General features: G+C 31.5%; 1 long non-coding RNA gene across 1 annotated transcript; it reads left to right on the top strand.

Moving 5' to 3' along the window:
- The first annotated feature begins 567 nt into the window (after positions 1-567).
- LOC126738761 (uncharacterized) lies at positions 568-12,473 on the top strand. Its single transcript, XR_007661432.1, has 2 exons — positions 568-797; positions 12,146-12,473. It is a non-coding gene; the product is annotated as an uncharacterized LOC126738761 (long non-coding RNA).
- The last annotated feature ends 4,861 nt before the right edge of the window (positions 12,474-17,334 follow it).

Here is a 17,334-nt window from a genome sequence, read left to right on the forward strand (position 1 = left end):
CTAACTTAACGTGCTAAATCAAATTCCAAATAGCGTATGGACTATTTGTAACCACTTTCTTCCAGTTTTTCTAGATGTTTCCTATCACATTTTTTATTTTCTTTGTTTTGCCTCTTAAACCTTGTTACTGAAAATTTGTTTTCTCTGATATTTAACGGTCTAAAAAGTTTACAGATCTACTTAAAGATTTCTAGATTCTTTATTCTTATTTCAAATGTAATGAGATTCGATTAAATGAACCGCTGCTGTCAAGAACACACTCAGTGAAAGTCTAAATAACGTTGTAAATTGCGAAAAAACGGAATTTGGAAATTTTTTATATTCCACTTATACAAAGATATGTTTACTTATAAATAAAATGAATTAATATCTAAAAAAATCATGATTTATTAGTTTTTTTATTATGATTTATGAATTTAATATGTTGAAGGTTTATTGTATTATACGATCACACATTGCACCTTTTGCTCTCATACTAAAACTGACACCATTCCGAACTAAAATAAATTTGTACACTAATTACTATTAGCATTTTTAATCTCCTTTCGTCACGAGCGGAATTTCAACGCGCGTGTAGGTGAAAATAGTTTATGCTAAAATTATTTACTTTAAATTATAATATTTTTTCTTGTACTTGGATTATTAGAAAAGGTTAAATGAAACAAATAGGTGGCTAAATTATGGATCATCTGCTTTATAAAGGCAAACGATGTCACGGAATGAACATTCTGTCCGTTGATCTTTAAAGCGCGTTAAACATTAAATTTAATAAGATGAACGCTGTTGCTTTAATTTTGGTAAGCCCTTTTTTACCTTTTTGAAAAAAAATAAATTATGTTATTCAAGCATTACATAGAAAATGTATGTAACATATCAAAGTTTTTCTAATACCTCTTAGGGGAATAGTCTGGTAAGAATATAGACATATGGCGTATAAGTGAATAGAATTTAAATCGGGAGAGAGTGTAATATGCAACTAAGCTCTTAAGTATATACATACATTATTAATCAAGCATTCGGTCTTATAATCTTATGTCGTTTATGATAGGATGTTCTTTAATTTTTTGCGTTGCTTTAGGATAACTGAATATACTTTAAATGCTTGTTGGTTTTTTCCACTCTTGTCTTGTAATGTCATCTTTTTGACCGTTCCTTTCATCACCCCATAAATGATAGAGTTAAATATTTAGTGGTTTATTATTCCTTGTTTTCTTATATACAGTTTAAGTTATCATTGATACCTATTTTACTTCCATGCTGTGAGGTCAGAGAGTAATTGGTTTTCATTCTTGCTAAATTTGTTGTGAATTCTCTACCTTTATATCCAATATCACAACACCATAATTTTTCCCAGGGTGTTGATTTAATTCTTTCATATTCTTCTCCCAATTTGCGAGTGGTCAATTTATGCTACTGCCTGTCTCTTCATTTTGCCCTTATTGTTGACTTGTCTTATAATTTTGTTGTGTTGTGCTCATAAGTATTCCGTGCCTAATATTTCCTATCTGCTGAATAGAACTATAGTCTACCTGCTATCGTCTAATCTGCTCTTGTCTACACATGGACTGAATTCCACTTAATAAGTCTTATGTGATTAGTAAAATCTTCTTGTCATGTCAATCTTCTTATTGCCTCTCTGATTGCGAGGATTTTTAATGTAAAAATATTTATCAGATCACCGAGTCTTTTGCAGATTTGCACGTGTGGAGTTTCATAGCATATTTAAAATCCGCATGTTTTACTTATCGAATCAACTGAGGCACCTGTGTAAGCTATTACATTTTAAGGTTAATGTAACACATATTGTAATAAATCTTGTTAGTTGTTCGTTTCCTTTTGGAGTCCTGTTTTTTCTTCAAATCTATGGTTTTTCTAAAACCTGCCAAAACTCCTATTGTATGTGATGATCTGTTGATCTATATATAGGATTGCTTATGTTTCTTACTTTTATTAGTTTTTTGGCGACTGATGAATACTCCAGTTTGGTTGTCTATTCTTTATCTTCTCCTAGATGGTTAGTGAGTTAATAATGATCAAGTTTTCCTTTAGATATATTTGTTTTAGAGTAAATTTCATTGATACATATGTTTTTTTCAACTCCAATGGTATCTCCTGGATCTCGAAGAGTATTGCTCTTAGTGATGTTGACCTCATAAATCTCAGAACTATCCTAATCGCCATATACTGTATTCTGTTGAAATTCATTTAATGTTTTTCTGATGCACCATCATCCTTAGTTCAAGTGAGTTCTTACAATTTCTTTATAAATAGTAAGTAGGGTTTAAAGATCACTACCTCATCAAACTTGTCAAACTTTTTTATCACTTTAATTCTCTTTCGAGAAAAAATGTATAACGCTTCTATATTTGCATGTCTTTTTTGCGCAGTCTTGTTTCAATTTTAGTATATGGACTGCCAAAGTAAGTATAATCTAATATCTTATATGCCGCATTTATCAAAACTCTTCAACAATATTTTATGTAAAACGGTGTCAAATACTTTTGACAAGTCTAGAAATACCGCAGCAAAGAGCTTAGCTACATCATGAACCTTAAACATTGTATCTGCTGTGCTCAGCAAAGTAGTAAGATAAAATCATGTTTTCGTTTAAATATAAAGTTTAACAAGATTTGAATTATACTAATTGCTGCGTAATTTTCCATATTGAAGTACATGTAAAAATGGATAGAAATTAAGAGTTTAGATTTTTTAGAAGACTACAACTAAATTTATATTACCAAATGTAAAAATTAATTTGTTTGTATTAATTACCAGATTCAGTGAACAACTTTCAATGGGTTGAAGCATACATAATAATAATAAAGATTATATCTTTCAATATTATACGAAGAAGTCTGGTCCAAACGGAGACTTTCTGTGTATTATATACCTAAAGAAATATCATAAAACTATCATAGCTAGTTGTTATATTTTATCTGATCATTTTATTTTAAATTCTCATTGGCACTGCATTCTTTGATATTTTTTATATTTAATACTTTTTAACTTCGCGTAAATACTAAATGGAATTTATGTTCATTTTTAGAGACTGAAGTTTTATTTTTTTTTAGATATGCATGGATCTTACAATTTCATTAAAAATTTCAACCTTGTTATTATTTTTCTTTGGAACTGCAGTTTCGTATTTATCATTTTCTTGTTTTTTAATACTATTTACTAAATTCATAATTTCTTGGTACCCATCTCTTTAGAAAGTTCTTTAACATTGGGAAGCAACTGACAAACATTAAATAGATTTCTTCAATTTTGAAAACTCCTTTTCTACAGATTATATCATCCATTTCTCCGCTCTTTCTGTTTTTGACAGCAACTTGCAATACTTCGTTTAATTCATAAGTTCGAGTGTTATTTTACTATTCCTCTTAATTTTGCACAACTAAGATAAAATACAGAAATGCAGGAGTTAATTCTAAGTGCAAAAGCACATTTAAGGAGCTACCACTTACATACACTACCGCTTAAAAGTATTTGCCCACATATGACTGTTTTAAAGTTATAACTAAAAATAATAAACCTATTAGTTATTCTTATGAAACGGTTTATTTATAACAAAATGGATATAAACAATACATTTTTCAATTAATTAAATTTAGAAAATCAAATTTTGGATTCATCTACATGTCCGCCTCGATTTTTAATAACAGCTTCACCGAGTTTCGGTAGTCTTCTAATTAATTTGTCCAAAGTTTCCTGAGGTATCTTGTGCCACTCCTCTTGGATGATCCTCCACAAGTCTTCTTTTGATGTGGGGCATGATTTTCGTACTTGTCTATACAGTTCATCCCACAGAAATTCGATAGGATTGAGGTCCGGTGGCTGCGGGGGCCATACCATAACTTTCAGAAGATGTTGCCTTTGTAATTAACCTAAATATTGCTTGCACAATTTCGACGTGTGCATGGGGTCATTGTCATGTTGAAAGATAAAGTTTTCCCCAATTATTCGAGTACCAGAAGGAAGTACATTGTCACTTAAAATTGTTTTGTAACCCTCTTTTTGAAGAATTCCCTCTATTCTAATTAGAGCGCCCACTGCAGATCCTCCGAAACAACCCCACACTATCACCGAACCACCACCGTATTTAACTGAGATCACCGTACAGTTCTCAGGGACCCTTTCATTGGCATAACGGAGAACAAAAACTCGCCTCTTTGTTCCAAAAACCTCGAATTTCGACTCATCACTCCAGAGAACTTTCTTCCAGTCATCAGTGGTCCATTCTTTGTGTGATTGGGCCCACTCAAGTCTTTTGTTCCTATTAACATCCTTCAGTAGCTTAAGCTTATCTTTAGATTCTCCTTTATACTTGTTGCCTTTGGCCTTCCCGATCGAGGTTTGTTGCTAATGGTCCCTTCTCTGGTGAATTTCCTAACATTATAATCGACAGTCCGCCTTGGAATTCCCAAATCCGTCAAAATTTGACGGTTAATCTTTCCAGCCTTATGAAGTCCAATGATAATACCTTTTGTTTCTACCGATAACTCTTTTGTTTTAGCCATTTTAATGAATGTTGAAAAACCAGCAAAGAAACGGTGACTATCGTCAATAAGCAAGCGAAATTATTTACCAATACTACACAAAATCAATTCTTGAAGACTAAACACCTTTAAATGTTTCAAATTTCATCGGAAACGAGCTGTAAACAGATTAGTTTTTTAGAAGTGCATATTTTCACTACATTGTTTGTTATTTGCAAGACTATTTTTAAATACTCAGTGCTTTTCAACGAACCATAGTTGATAGATATAATGTTTAATCATCTATCCAATTTACAAAATAGATACAATCTAAATATAGGTATAAAGATAAGATTTTTGTATCTTATTTAAAATATTAAAAAGAATACAAGGTGGGCAAATACTTTTAAGCGGTAGTTAAGAAAAATCTTTCTTACTGTTGTAAAAATATTTGGAACTGATAGAAAAAAGTCCTTTATGTTATGAAAATAGTAAAAATTAGTAGCACCATAAACCAAAATAATAGTCATACATTTCATTACTCTACCTAGCCAAAAACCATAAATTTCCACCAAATATATCCAGAAATAAAGCCGATTAATTTCGGAATAAAATATACTTCAATCTGGAATCCGAAAATTAAAGCCTATTTACTAGTGTATTAGTTCATAGGGCTTTATCCAAGCCAATATTGAAAGCACACTACAATTTATTTTAGAAAATAAAATTATATATTCTTATAACATGCAATAGCTATATTAATTAATGGAACAAAATAACTTATTTACTTGGCAAGTTTTGGACAGACATTTATTTTAAATACATGAATATGCTGCATATCAAGCAGAAAGAAACTCAAAAAACTTTTTTCAAATTTCATATGATCAGACTCTTCATTAGGTTTTTCATGGGGATATTATCCAACAAAATATCTGGTTGGCGGTCATCCTCTCTTTCTTAGATAATTATGCATCTTCTGAAGAAAAATGTTTTACTAATATAATATTAAAAAAATCTAATCGCAATTTATTAAAGCCTTTCAATGTTCTAAGATTAAAGCCATTTAAACATAGTCTTAATCTCACTTTTTCCTTAAGAAAAATTAAATGCTCAAAATTGTTTAAGAAAGGCGATAGAACAAATTATACCACAAAAATATGGAGTGTATCTAAAAGAGAAATGCCTGTCTGTGCTAAGGCAATGTTAAATTTAAACGTTAAATAAAAGATAAATGTAAATCAATTTTTTTAACAAAGGTGACATAAAATGGTCTTTTGTCACAATCCTTTTTCTCTTAATCCTCCAGGCCTGATGATGGGGTGTAACTGGTAAATCTTAAAACTAGTAACCGTTAAAGAAAATAAGGTGAAAGAAGACTATTTGATATTTTATTTATGAAAAAAAAGTCAAATTTATTGAACCAGAATAGAAAAAGTGGTTGTATGTCTATGGAATTAACTTAAGCGTTCAATACAGTTTCATATAAAATTGTTTTAGAAAAACTCAATGATATAAGACTATTGAGCGTTAGAACGGTCCAAATCATGCCTAAATAACAGTCTGGAGTCTGGAGAGCGGCTTAAAGTAATACAATTAGTTTCAGTAAAATTGCTGAGTATAGGCAGTCCTCAGGGAACCGTATTAGACCAGATTTTTTAATATTCGTTAATGGTATGAGCTGACCTTCGAAAAGTTATATTTTGGGCGGACGATATGTCAATTATATTTCCGGTTGGAAAATGTATATATAACGGAAGAAGATGTTTTTCATATTATTTAAAAATGGTTAGACGAGAATTCAGTATTATTAAAACAAGATACATTTCATTCTCATTAACCTGTGGTGACTATTTATTAGTCACTCATTCTTTCATCAAGTATATATGTAGTCGACGCATGCCCAAATTTTGTATTTTTATCACATATTTAATAGTCAGTTGAATGAAATATTCAGGCCCAAAGAAGCGACATTTTGGCAACCATCCGCGGATAGTTTTTAAGATGTTTACTTACCGGTTTATGAATTTGTATGCATTGTTAAAATATATATTTTGTCATTTTTATTCATTGGTTCATGGACTATATTATTTTAATATTATATATTACCTTGATTATATGGTTTTCTCTGGATTTTATTAACTTTCTATTTTCTTTTTCTTCCGCTGGAATTCGTTAATGGATGTTTGCAATCATTTCTGACCATTTTTCCTTCCTGACTATTATTTGCATCCTGTTTCAATCTTTATTATTTCAGATCCACGACAACCTTTTTCTACATAAGCTTCTTCTTCCCGTTATTTTTTTATCTAATAATAGTTGGAGTAAAAGATATCTTTCATTGCGTATCACATGTTCTAGATACGCTGTTTTTCTGCATTTTATTGTGCTCGGCAATTTGCGTTTTTTACCTTTCGATCACAAAATTTACTCGTTGGTTTTTATTGCTGTCTCTGCAGGATTCAAGATTTCTTGATAGATTTCCATTTTAAATGCACCCAGCCTATTTTATTTAAAATAGTACATTTTATTTAAAATAGTACATTCAACATTATTGTTGCACATGATTTTTTTAACGCTGCAATCAATTTTGTTTTACCATACCCAGAAAAATCCGATGTGGTGTCACAACCAGAAAAAGCCGGTATAAAAATAATGTGGACGACAAGTTCTTGATGTTTAAAACTGGTTGACGAGCAGAATTCGTGTTACGAAACACGACGTGTTTTACAAATTCTGTAAGAATAGTAAATAGAGCAATATCGCCACCAAAAAAATAAACTATATCGAATTATGAGGATTTGAAAAGTACCACGAAATATAAAATGATTTTTAAAAATAATAACTAATCTTCTTGTGTTTTTTACATTTTCTAAGCAATTTTCATGGTGGACATCCTTAAAAACGGTTGTTTCATCGATACTCGTGTCAGCTAAACAATGAATTCTTTCTCGGCGAAGCCTTCCCATTGATTTCTCTGGGACTTTCAGGGTATGCGTCAAAAATAAGCTTCACATTTAATGTACAATGATTTTTGAGGAAAACGACATATTTTCGACATAAATCCTCATTTAAAGTTTTACTTGACCACCAACTCGATGTAAAAGAAATCAGGCATCAATTGCCTCTGCTACTCTATAATCAGCATTCATAGCAATTGTTATAGGTTATAATTCTGTGTAGAATATGTGTTTTTGCCCCGTTTCATTCCCCGTCGTCGAAAAGAGAAGGTGGACATGCTATGTTGACAGGTCGTACTTCAAGCATTATTATTGCAAAAGGTACAATAAATATGTTTCATTGACATTTAACATCTAATATTTTTCGATGTAATAATTTCGGATTTTTTCGCACATCATTTCAGATTTTAATAAATATCACACAAAACTCAATGTATTGAATGAAAAAGATACTGACTAAAATTCCACTTGCCAAAAATAGAAAAGTCAACTAAAATACAAAGTACCAATTTTCGACATACACATGTTTGCGCGTGGATGGCAGGAAGCTATCAGGAGCAAGTTATTGGATTGTAAAAATTCACCCACCACTGCAGAGAAAATGAACTGTTCTTTAAAAAAGTACTTAAGCTTTCCAGTGATAAAATACAAAAAAAGTGAGAAATTTCCATGCTCCTCTATCGAATTTCGTTTAGCACTAAATTTGGACATGGTAACGCAAACTAAGTACATATTTGAGAACGATTCTACTGCCCTACATGAATCAGGTTATAGTGGTTAACTCTATCGATAACCTGTGACAAATCAACGCAAATGCTATTAATCTCATAGAGTCACTACAAACGTTTTTAATAGGCGAATTAATAAAAGATCTTATAAAAAAACTCGGCATAATTATGTGTTTAAGATAATACAGATGGCGTTCAATCACTAATGCGTGATTATAGCGTGAACAGCTATCCTATCTATAGCCAATCCTTTTATTTATATTTTGTGTGTATATGTATAAATGTGCTTTTATGAAATAATACAAATTTAACTAAAAGCAAATAAAAATTTATTTATTATACGCATATTAATATACATTTTGATAAACGAATAGATTTACTCCGTAATCAGTTTGAGAATTTTCATTCATTTCCTCGTTTTGCAATCTAAAAATTATGCTTCATAACGGGAGTTAAGGTTTCTGAATGTCACCGCATTGAAATATATATGTCCGTTTTGCATTTATACTCTGGCGCCATCTGACAACAGTCATGCTTTAAAACTTGAATTTGAGTATACGGACCCAATAAGGTAAAGCATTCAGACAAATACAATTCGAAATAAATGAAGAAATTGGTAGTTCTAGAAAAAGTATAGTCTAAAGCATGTGGATACCTCAAAATTCATTCGAAATACGATCGATTTTATACAAGTTGGTAAATATGCAAAGTTTTTCCGACGATTGAGTCAAACATACAAAGAATTAAATTGGTTCAATAAGTTTAAGGACTCAATTTAAAAAAAAATATATTTTTAACGATCCAGCATCAAGGCAAATATAAAAAGAGCTGACGAATATTAAAAAAAAGTAAGATTTTCTTTTTGCATCTAAAAAACACGATTTTGTGGTTTTTAACTATTTTTTCCCTTCAATATAATGAGGGCAGTGAGGTTAGCATTTTATTTTGACTTTACTCTGTTGATAGTGACAATACTTGAACAAAAATCTCTTTGCGCGTCTTTCTTTTATATAATGGTTTACGTGTTTTTCACAAAATGTTTTTTTTTGTCTAGATTTTTGGTATTCAATTTATTTCGTCGATTCAGCTATATTTTTTTTTACGTAATAAAAAAGTAGTATAAGATTAAGTGAAACATAATGCTGGTAGTCACTTATATGGTTCAAAATATTAAGAAAATTATTTACTTTGCGATTTTTTGTTCTTTGTAAAAATTATTAATCAGTTTTATTTTTCCAGAAGCAGGTTTAAAAAAATAGTGCTCATGTATAAAGGAGAAAGTCAGTCCAGTCCATCAAACAACAGATTGCAGTAATATTCTTTAAAGGTGTTGACTTTGTGAGTCATATTAGTCCAAGCATATGTATTTAATGCTAAAGATATGGCACTAAATTGGTTACTGGTCTTGTCATAAACGAGCTGGACATTTTAATGCTGTACCCTCATTGAAACATCTGGTCAGTCGTGGTATATCAGACCTGATTTTTGAGACATTAAATATTTTCGTTACCCGCTAGTTTACTGATCACCCGAAAAATGAAAAATGCCAAACCATAGAGGTCGATATTTTGGCTTCTATGGATACTATCGGAAAAATTCAAACGGTGTTGCCTTAGTTTGGCCCTTTCGAATCCAGCGAGACTATCCATAAGGTCATAGCTCTCACATTAGCCGAGATATCGCATTTTTAGAGCCCATTTTTGGGCTCAAAAACGAGTTCGAAAAGAGACTTTTTCCGAATTTACAAAGTGCTCTCATTCCCTTAGTTCTACTCAAATCCCGTTATAATCTGGTGTTTGCGTGATGTAGGTGATGGAAGCAAGCCGCTGGTATAGTTAGTTCGATTTCGAAAAAAATCAATTTTTGGTAAAAAAATTCGATACGGGGGGTATATCGGAAAAATAAAAAATCCCAAACTTTGGAGGTCGATATCTTGGTTTCTATAGACATTATCGGGAAAATTCAAACAATATTGCCTTAGTTTCGTCCTTTCGAATCCAACGAAACTATCCATAAGATTATAGCTTTCACATTAGCCGAGATATCGCATTTTAGAGCCCATTTTTGGGCTCAAAACAAGCCAACATCTTGTATTGTAGTTTTTTGTTTCAAATTTAAAGGCTAATATGTCAAACAGAAAAAAAATTAACAAAGTTTAAATGCAAAATTTGCCCGGGAACTAAAAAAAAACTCATTGCTTGTACAATTCTAAAACATAGTAAATTTATTAAATGAAGTCAATTCTATTACTAATGGAAATAATTTAAAAGCAGGTTACTGAATGTAATAAATAAACTTCATCAAGAAAATTCGTTATTTGGTTTAAGGTTATCTTTCCTATAGTTTTTTAAGAAAATTTATATTTACAATAACATCTTTTCCTTATATAAAAAGTTCTGTTTTTGCTTCAACAATAATCAAACTTGTACATACTTTAGAGACAGTAAGATCAATTGTATGTACATGGGGTCTATAGGCATTTTTTCTAAATTATGTAGAATATATCAAACATTTTATGATTTGGAATTTTGAGGTTACCCTAAGCAATGTACAGTTTGTAATTCTCTCGAAGTATAGATAGACTTGGAAAACCTTTTTTTGACTCAAGATCTACGATTGCGATAGCATAAAAGAGCTAATCTAATATTGTTTGAAAGTAAACAGAAATATTTCACTAATATATTTACTATGTCTTGGTACACTAATATTTTGCAAACTACTTTCACAATATTTGTACAACAAGTGAGTAAACAACTACATGGTAACACGGAGTTGATATTTATTTAATTTTCTTTAAGAAAGTGTGTTTTAAGATTTGTGCTAGAAGATTGAATAGTATATTGTACATACTAGACTATATTACTAGTACATACATATAAGTGACCAAATTTTATGAAACAAGATCAGTTGCAAACTAGTCATCCAGTAGCAGTATCCACTGTAGATTGAATATGCCAGATAAAAGGTCCCACACTAAGCCAGTGGAAACTTGTTGAGTAAATGATGAGATTTTTATCCCTACAAAATAAATTATATAATTCAGGAACCAAATAAAGAATCTAATATTATAATTATAATATAGTTATTGATAAATTATTGACACGCAATTTATTTGTTATATTTTTCTGAGGAGTGCTCCTTTATCCACGACACTGCAAATCTGCACAATTGCTGATCTTGATTAGATTCCAACCCACGATTACTTAGAGAAGTAAATGTAATGGCTTGTGTTAACAGACACCATTTTTTAATTTTTAGTCAAACATTTTCCACGATTATACATATTGGAAGAAGCGGAGGGCCCAGTCAGATTTTCTTGATCTGTTGTTACTTGAGTTTTTTGTGTGGAGGTATTTAAAATGTATACTCTACAGTCCAATTCTTCAAAAGATTTAAAGCAACGAATAGTTCGCAAGTGCAAGCAACATCAAACAACAACTTCTGAATTGCTACATGTTATACCAAAGTATTTCCAAGTATCTTTACTACAATGTGTTTTCCTTCAAACCACGTTCGAAATTGGATTGAATAATGATCAAACAGACGTAATGTGTTAATTAAATTAATAAATAAAAATGAACATTTTGTCGAAACAAATAACAAGCTGTCATATTAAGGGATTTGGAGGTAGCAAGTTGAACTGGGGCCTTATAATGAGGATAAAAGGAGTTGGTAAAAAAGTTTCACTTGACTCTCATTCCTATCTTCTATTTTTAAGGATAGTTATCATTCCCGCTAAGGGGTTGATGACATAACTTTATAAATGAATCATTGATTGACTGAATGTTTGATTAAAATGATTATTTTGTTTGCCTAAAATCAATAGGTGTGTTTTTTGTAAAAATACCTAAGAACTTGGGATAGAAACTTTTTGCTGCTCTAACACTTAACACTTGATCTTCTCTTAACTTAGAGTTTCATTTATACCAGATTTGAACTAAAAAAGGAAACATTTTATTTATAACCATTTATTTCATTTTAGATTGTTTGTGCATTTTTCTCCCACTCTTGGTGTCAATCTGTATCCAGAAAATACCTCCCTAGCGAACCTGGATATCCCTCTGATGTACCTCAGGTACCCTTTGAAGGGCTTCCTCCACTAGAACCTTCGAAGGATAGTGCTCCAGCTTTTGCTCAAGTAAGGACATGCGCCGGTTGTATCAATCCTTTGCTAGAACATGGAACACATTCTGAGGTCTACCAAGTTCAGTAGTCATACAGTGTTTTCAATATTTCAATCGCTTGTAATATATTTTATGTTTTAAGAAATAAGAGCTAAAATTAAAAATAAATGTAAACATGTTTATGCATTTCGTGTTTTATGATTTTTTTAATGAGGCATAAAACATAAGAGCTGGTTTTTATCGTCGCGGATAATTCAACTGTTTCTCGTATCAATAGAGCGAATAGGGAGAACAACTTTAGTATAAAATATTTGAATTTAATTCTTAAGGAACAGTATAAATGCTACCTACATTATTAATTAATAACTAATCTTAAATTTATTACTTAACTTGTACAAAAAATCAAGTATATTAGTAGTACTAGGTAAGCCATTATTAAACTATGTTTTGTGTACAAAAGTTTATTTATAAGTACTTTAATCCTTTATCCGACCTACGAAATATAATAATAAACCGAGAACGGCTATCCAAAGCAAATATTATCATCCTTCAGCGATATTTCAACCGGGATTCCCAATAGTTCCTTCTCGTCTATTTTATCGGGTTTGATTTAGGTGAAAATCAATAAAACCTGGGCTATGCCAGAGTATGGAAGCCTGCCAAATGCCGATGTATCTGCATAAGAAGGACGTGCTGGAATACTGGAATACTTTTAGTGCACCACGCTATCCTTTTAATGTATCGACAAGAAGTTTCAAATACGTTCAAATAAAGATATCACTCGCGCAAAAATTAATATTAAATATTTCTTTTTTAGTTACAAGATTGTTTTAATTATATAATAATAAGAGTTTTTTTTGTCGCAGTGGAAAGCACAATAAAATTTGATTTATAAAAGTGCAGGTACAAAATATAAATTACAAACAACGTATTCTGCATGTATCCTTTACTTTTCTTATATTCTGCATTGTTTTACTCCAGATTACAATTTTGCATTAGAATCATATTTATCAATGCCTTTAAAAAAATATATATATATTTTTTTGTGATATAACTTAAACAGGTTGAAACAAATTAATAAATGTTTCGTTTAAAATTCTTTGGAATTTTTTTTTCTACGTGTCAGTACGTAGAAAAACAAAATAACAAGTTTTATATTACTAAGTATTTTTTTTTTTACAAATTTTTGGTTTAATTGCAAGTACTTTCTACAAATTAAAGAATGGAAATGCTAAGGGTTGCTCAATTAAATTTTCTATCCAAGGATTAATTTTCTACGCCTGGATTTCATCAAGTTGTAGATGCTCTTCTAATAGTAATTAAATAAAGCTGGTGACCAGGAAAAAATCTACTGTAGTTGTCCTATTGAACTTTTCCAGGGTATTTAATAGGCTCAATATTGATCGCTTTTGCTGCTGTTTTAAAATTTATTGGGTTTAGATTTAATGGAATTTTTCTTTTGCTGAAGAGCTAACCAGTAGAACGAGTACAGTCTGCTAAACTTAATGAAAGAGTATTTAAAGATATTAAAATATTAAATGGCGTGCTATAAGGCTCGATCGTGGGGACTTTCCTCTTCATTCAAATTAAAATAAAATTACAACCTGTAAAGCGTGCCCCAAAGTACTGTCATGAAAATTAATACCTCGTACGTCCACCCCTGGCTCGTCTTAGTGCTGCCACCCTGTTTGGCATAGTTCTTATTAAGTTGTTAATATAGTGTTGAGGAATGTTTTGCCATATTTCCGGTAATTAATTGGCTAGTTGTTCTAAGGTTAGAGGTGGCTGTTCGAGCTGGTTTAATCTTCGAAACATTTCGGCCCATACATGTTTAACCCTGGAATGCTATTGTACGTAATATTTACGTGCGGACAGCACTATTTAGCGTGTCACTACAATTTTATTACCTTCTCCCACCTTAGCGCTCAGTAGTGCTTTGAGCGGTCTATCAGGAGTATGACACGCCTGAACTAGTTTAATCTGTGTATTTACAATATTGGTTGAAGCCGAATTTCTAAAAGCCGACACGTATTTTTTACGTAGCAATAGTATTAACCGTATTTTATTTAGGATGTAATTTTGACGTGGTAATAGTGATAAGCAGTATTAGATTACCAAAAAATCTCAAAAAAGTTTAACAGATGTAAGTGGTTAGGTAGTGACTCTGACGATAGCGTAGCCGATCCTAATTTTGCTCCTGGTAAGAATGACATTGAGGAAACGTTTGAGAATAACTTGAAAAACACCTTTAGTTAGCCAGGTACTTTTCAAATTTCTAAAAGACGTCAAAACTCTAATATTGTTCAAACTAGGTTGTCTACCCCAAGTACTTCGGTAAGTTTGTTTTTTGCTTTTTAATATATATACACATATATTGTAATGCCTATTTTAGGATAACCTAGTAACGCCTGATGAAGTTACTCACTGTAGACTGCATAGTTGTTCCACAGGTTAAAAATTTACTAGGCAAAAATGGTTGTATGTGGAAAACATGTACGTGGCATCACAAACTGTATCTGAAACAAATCTGGTGGAACTTAAATCGCTTTTGGGTCCATACATACTTTCTGCTGCTTTAAAAGACAACCACTTAACAACAAAAGTTTGCTTTAATAAAACTTTTTCAATCAAGGGACGCTTTAAATTTCTGACTCCGTAAAAGAAGTTACAAACCAGGCACGTACAATTAGTAGGGTTTAGAGGAAAATGTCCTTTAAGGATGTACATTTCAAATAAACTGTCAAAGTATGGTCTAAAAATTGTAATGCTTTGTGATGAGGCGACGAAATATTTAATCACCGCCTCACCATATCTGGGTAAATCAACAAATACATATGGTAAACCATTAGTTGATTCTTTTGTGGAGCAGCTTACGAAGCCTATTCATTGAACTACAGAAACGTACCATGGATAATTGATTTACGTCTGTGCCATTAGTAGATCGGTTTGTAGCAAAACCATTTAGTCTTACGGTAGTGGGCACTATTCGGAAGAATAAAGCCCATCTGCCACTACAAATAATAAAGAAAATAAAAATGAACGACAAGTTGGAACTACAATTTTTGTATATAGTCACAAAAGTACTTTAGTTTCATATAAAGCAAAGCAAAATAAAACAGTAAATCTTACTTCCAGAATGCACACCACTAATGGAAAAATTAAACCTGATTTAAAAAAGTCATATATTATAGAAACTTACAACTCAACTATAGGGTCAGTTAATAAAATGTGCCAAAATATGTTATGCTAACCGTAAAACTAGACGATGACCTTTGAGGTTTTGTTTTTATAACATGATTAACATGGCATGTATTAACTCGTATGTAATATATTTTCAGAATATTATTTAGCAAGGGGGAAAAACCACTATGTAGACAAACTTATATATGACTGAACAAGAAAAATATATAGAACCTATTTCAGAGGATAACCAAAGAGAAAAAATTATTCAACTTGTCCTTCAGCTAAGAGACCTATGACAGTTACCTACTGTCCCAAATGCAAAAAACCGATTTGTGAGGAGCTTCAAATTAAAATATGTCAGTAATGTTTTTAGTTTTTTTCTACCTTTTTTTATCCACGTTTATAAATTTTATGTTCAATCTATTTATAAAAACAGTATTTTTTTTAAGTCTTTTATTTTCTGCTAGGTAATCCTTTTAAGAGTTTAATGTTTCAAGTATTTTAATATATACGTAAATTTTACGTAGCAATAGTATTAGCAGCCCATGAATTAGCGATAGTATTCCAGGATTAATGCAATTCATATCGGGTGAATGTGGTGGCCAGTCCATTCTGGTAATGCCATGAAATTCAATGCGATGATTGACAATTCTCGCACGGTGCAGTGCGGGCGCGCATTATCATCGATTAAAACGAATTCTTTGCCTATTGCACTAAAAAGTGGTACAATTATGTTCTCTATAATAATGTATCTATATCGTATAGCGTTCATTGTTTCATTTCTTAACACCACTTACTCGGTGCGGCCATCGAAACATATGCCTCCCCAAACGCAAACTGAACCGCCACCAAAAAGGGTAGTGGACGCCATCAAATTTTCATGGTATCGCTGTCCCCTTTCCCTCCACACCAAAATTCGACCATTACACATATGTAGCCGAAATCTAGACTCATCCGTAAACATACAAGACCTCCAGTTTTGAAAATTCCAATTACTGTGTTCTATTGCCCACCGATTTCTGCATGCACGATGTTTAGGGGTTACGCTAGGGATTAATGGTTAGGCTTCTTGAGTTAGGCCCTCCTGTAGCCAACGTACTAATTGCTCGAGTTGCGAGTTTGCAAATGCAAGAAATCTGGGCCTTCCAAAAGATATTAGTTTAAGATTAATAGATCAGATAGATAGGTGTAAAGTTAAGAAAGCATTTACCGCGCTATGTATTACCAGTTAAATATTAAGATATAATAATGTATATGATAACAAAAATAACCTCAAAAAAGTTATTCATGAAACAATGCCCTACCCTTGCAAAAACTACCCTTTCCGATTTTCCAAATAATTTTTCAGTATCACTATTTGATTTAAGGTCAAAATTTATAGCAGAGGATTTTTTTTTTGTCTGGTTTTTTAATTAATTTAAAGAAGGCTGTTTTTTTTAAATTCACCTGGTTTTTAGTTTCCTTTTTTAATATGAGTTTTCCGCCCTATATCTAAAGAAACTTTTTTTACAATTTTTGGAATACTATCACCCCTTGAATTTTTTTACACCATTTTAATTACACCCTGTATATACCGCCTTATAAAGTGCAGTAATATCCGGATTGCTTTAATTGAAATGTTTACACTAGCAATGTACATGAACAAAATAGGATTCAATATCGTTACCCTAAGGAACTCTAACAAATTAAGCAAAGTGACATCCGCCGTTTAGATATGACTTAACACATTCGAGAGGCATGCCTGTAATTCCCCAAGTACAGTAATTTGCTAATTAAAATATTATCACACCATCAAAGGCTTTTGAGAAATCACCGAAATTTGCTGTTGTTGTGAAAAATGTATGCGTCAGATGGTTTAGTGCAC

The sequence above is a fragment of the Anthonomus grandis genome, chromosome 7 (genome assembly GCF_022605725.1).
Source record: "Anthonomus grandis grandis chromosome 7, icAntGran1.3, whole genome shotgun sequence".
In the NCBI taxonomy this organism is placed as follows: Eukaryota; Metazoa; Arthropoda; class Insecta; order Coleoptera; family Curculionidae; genus Anthonomus; species Anthonomus grandis.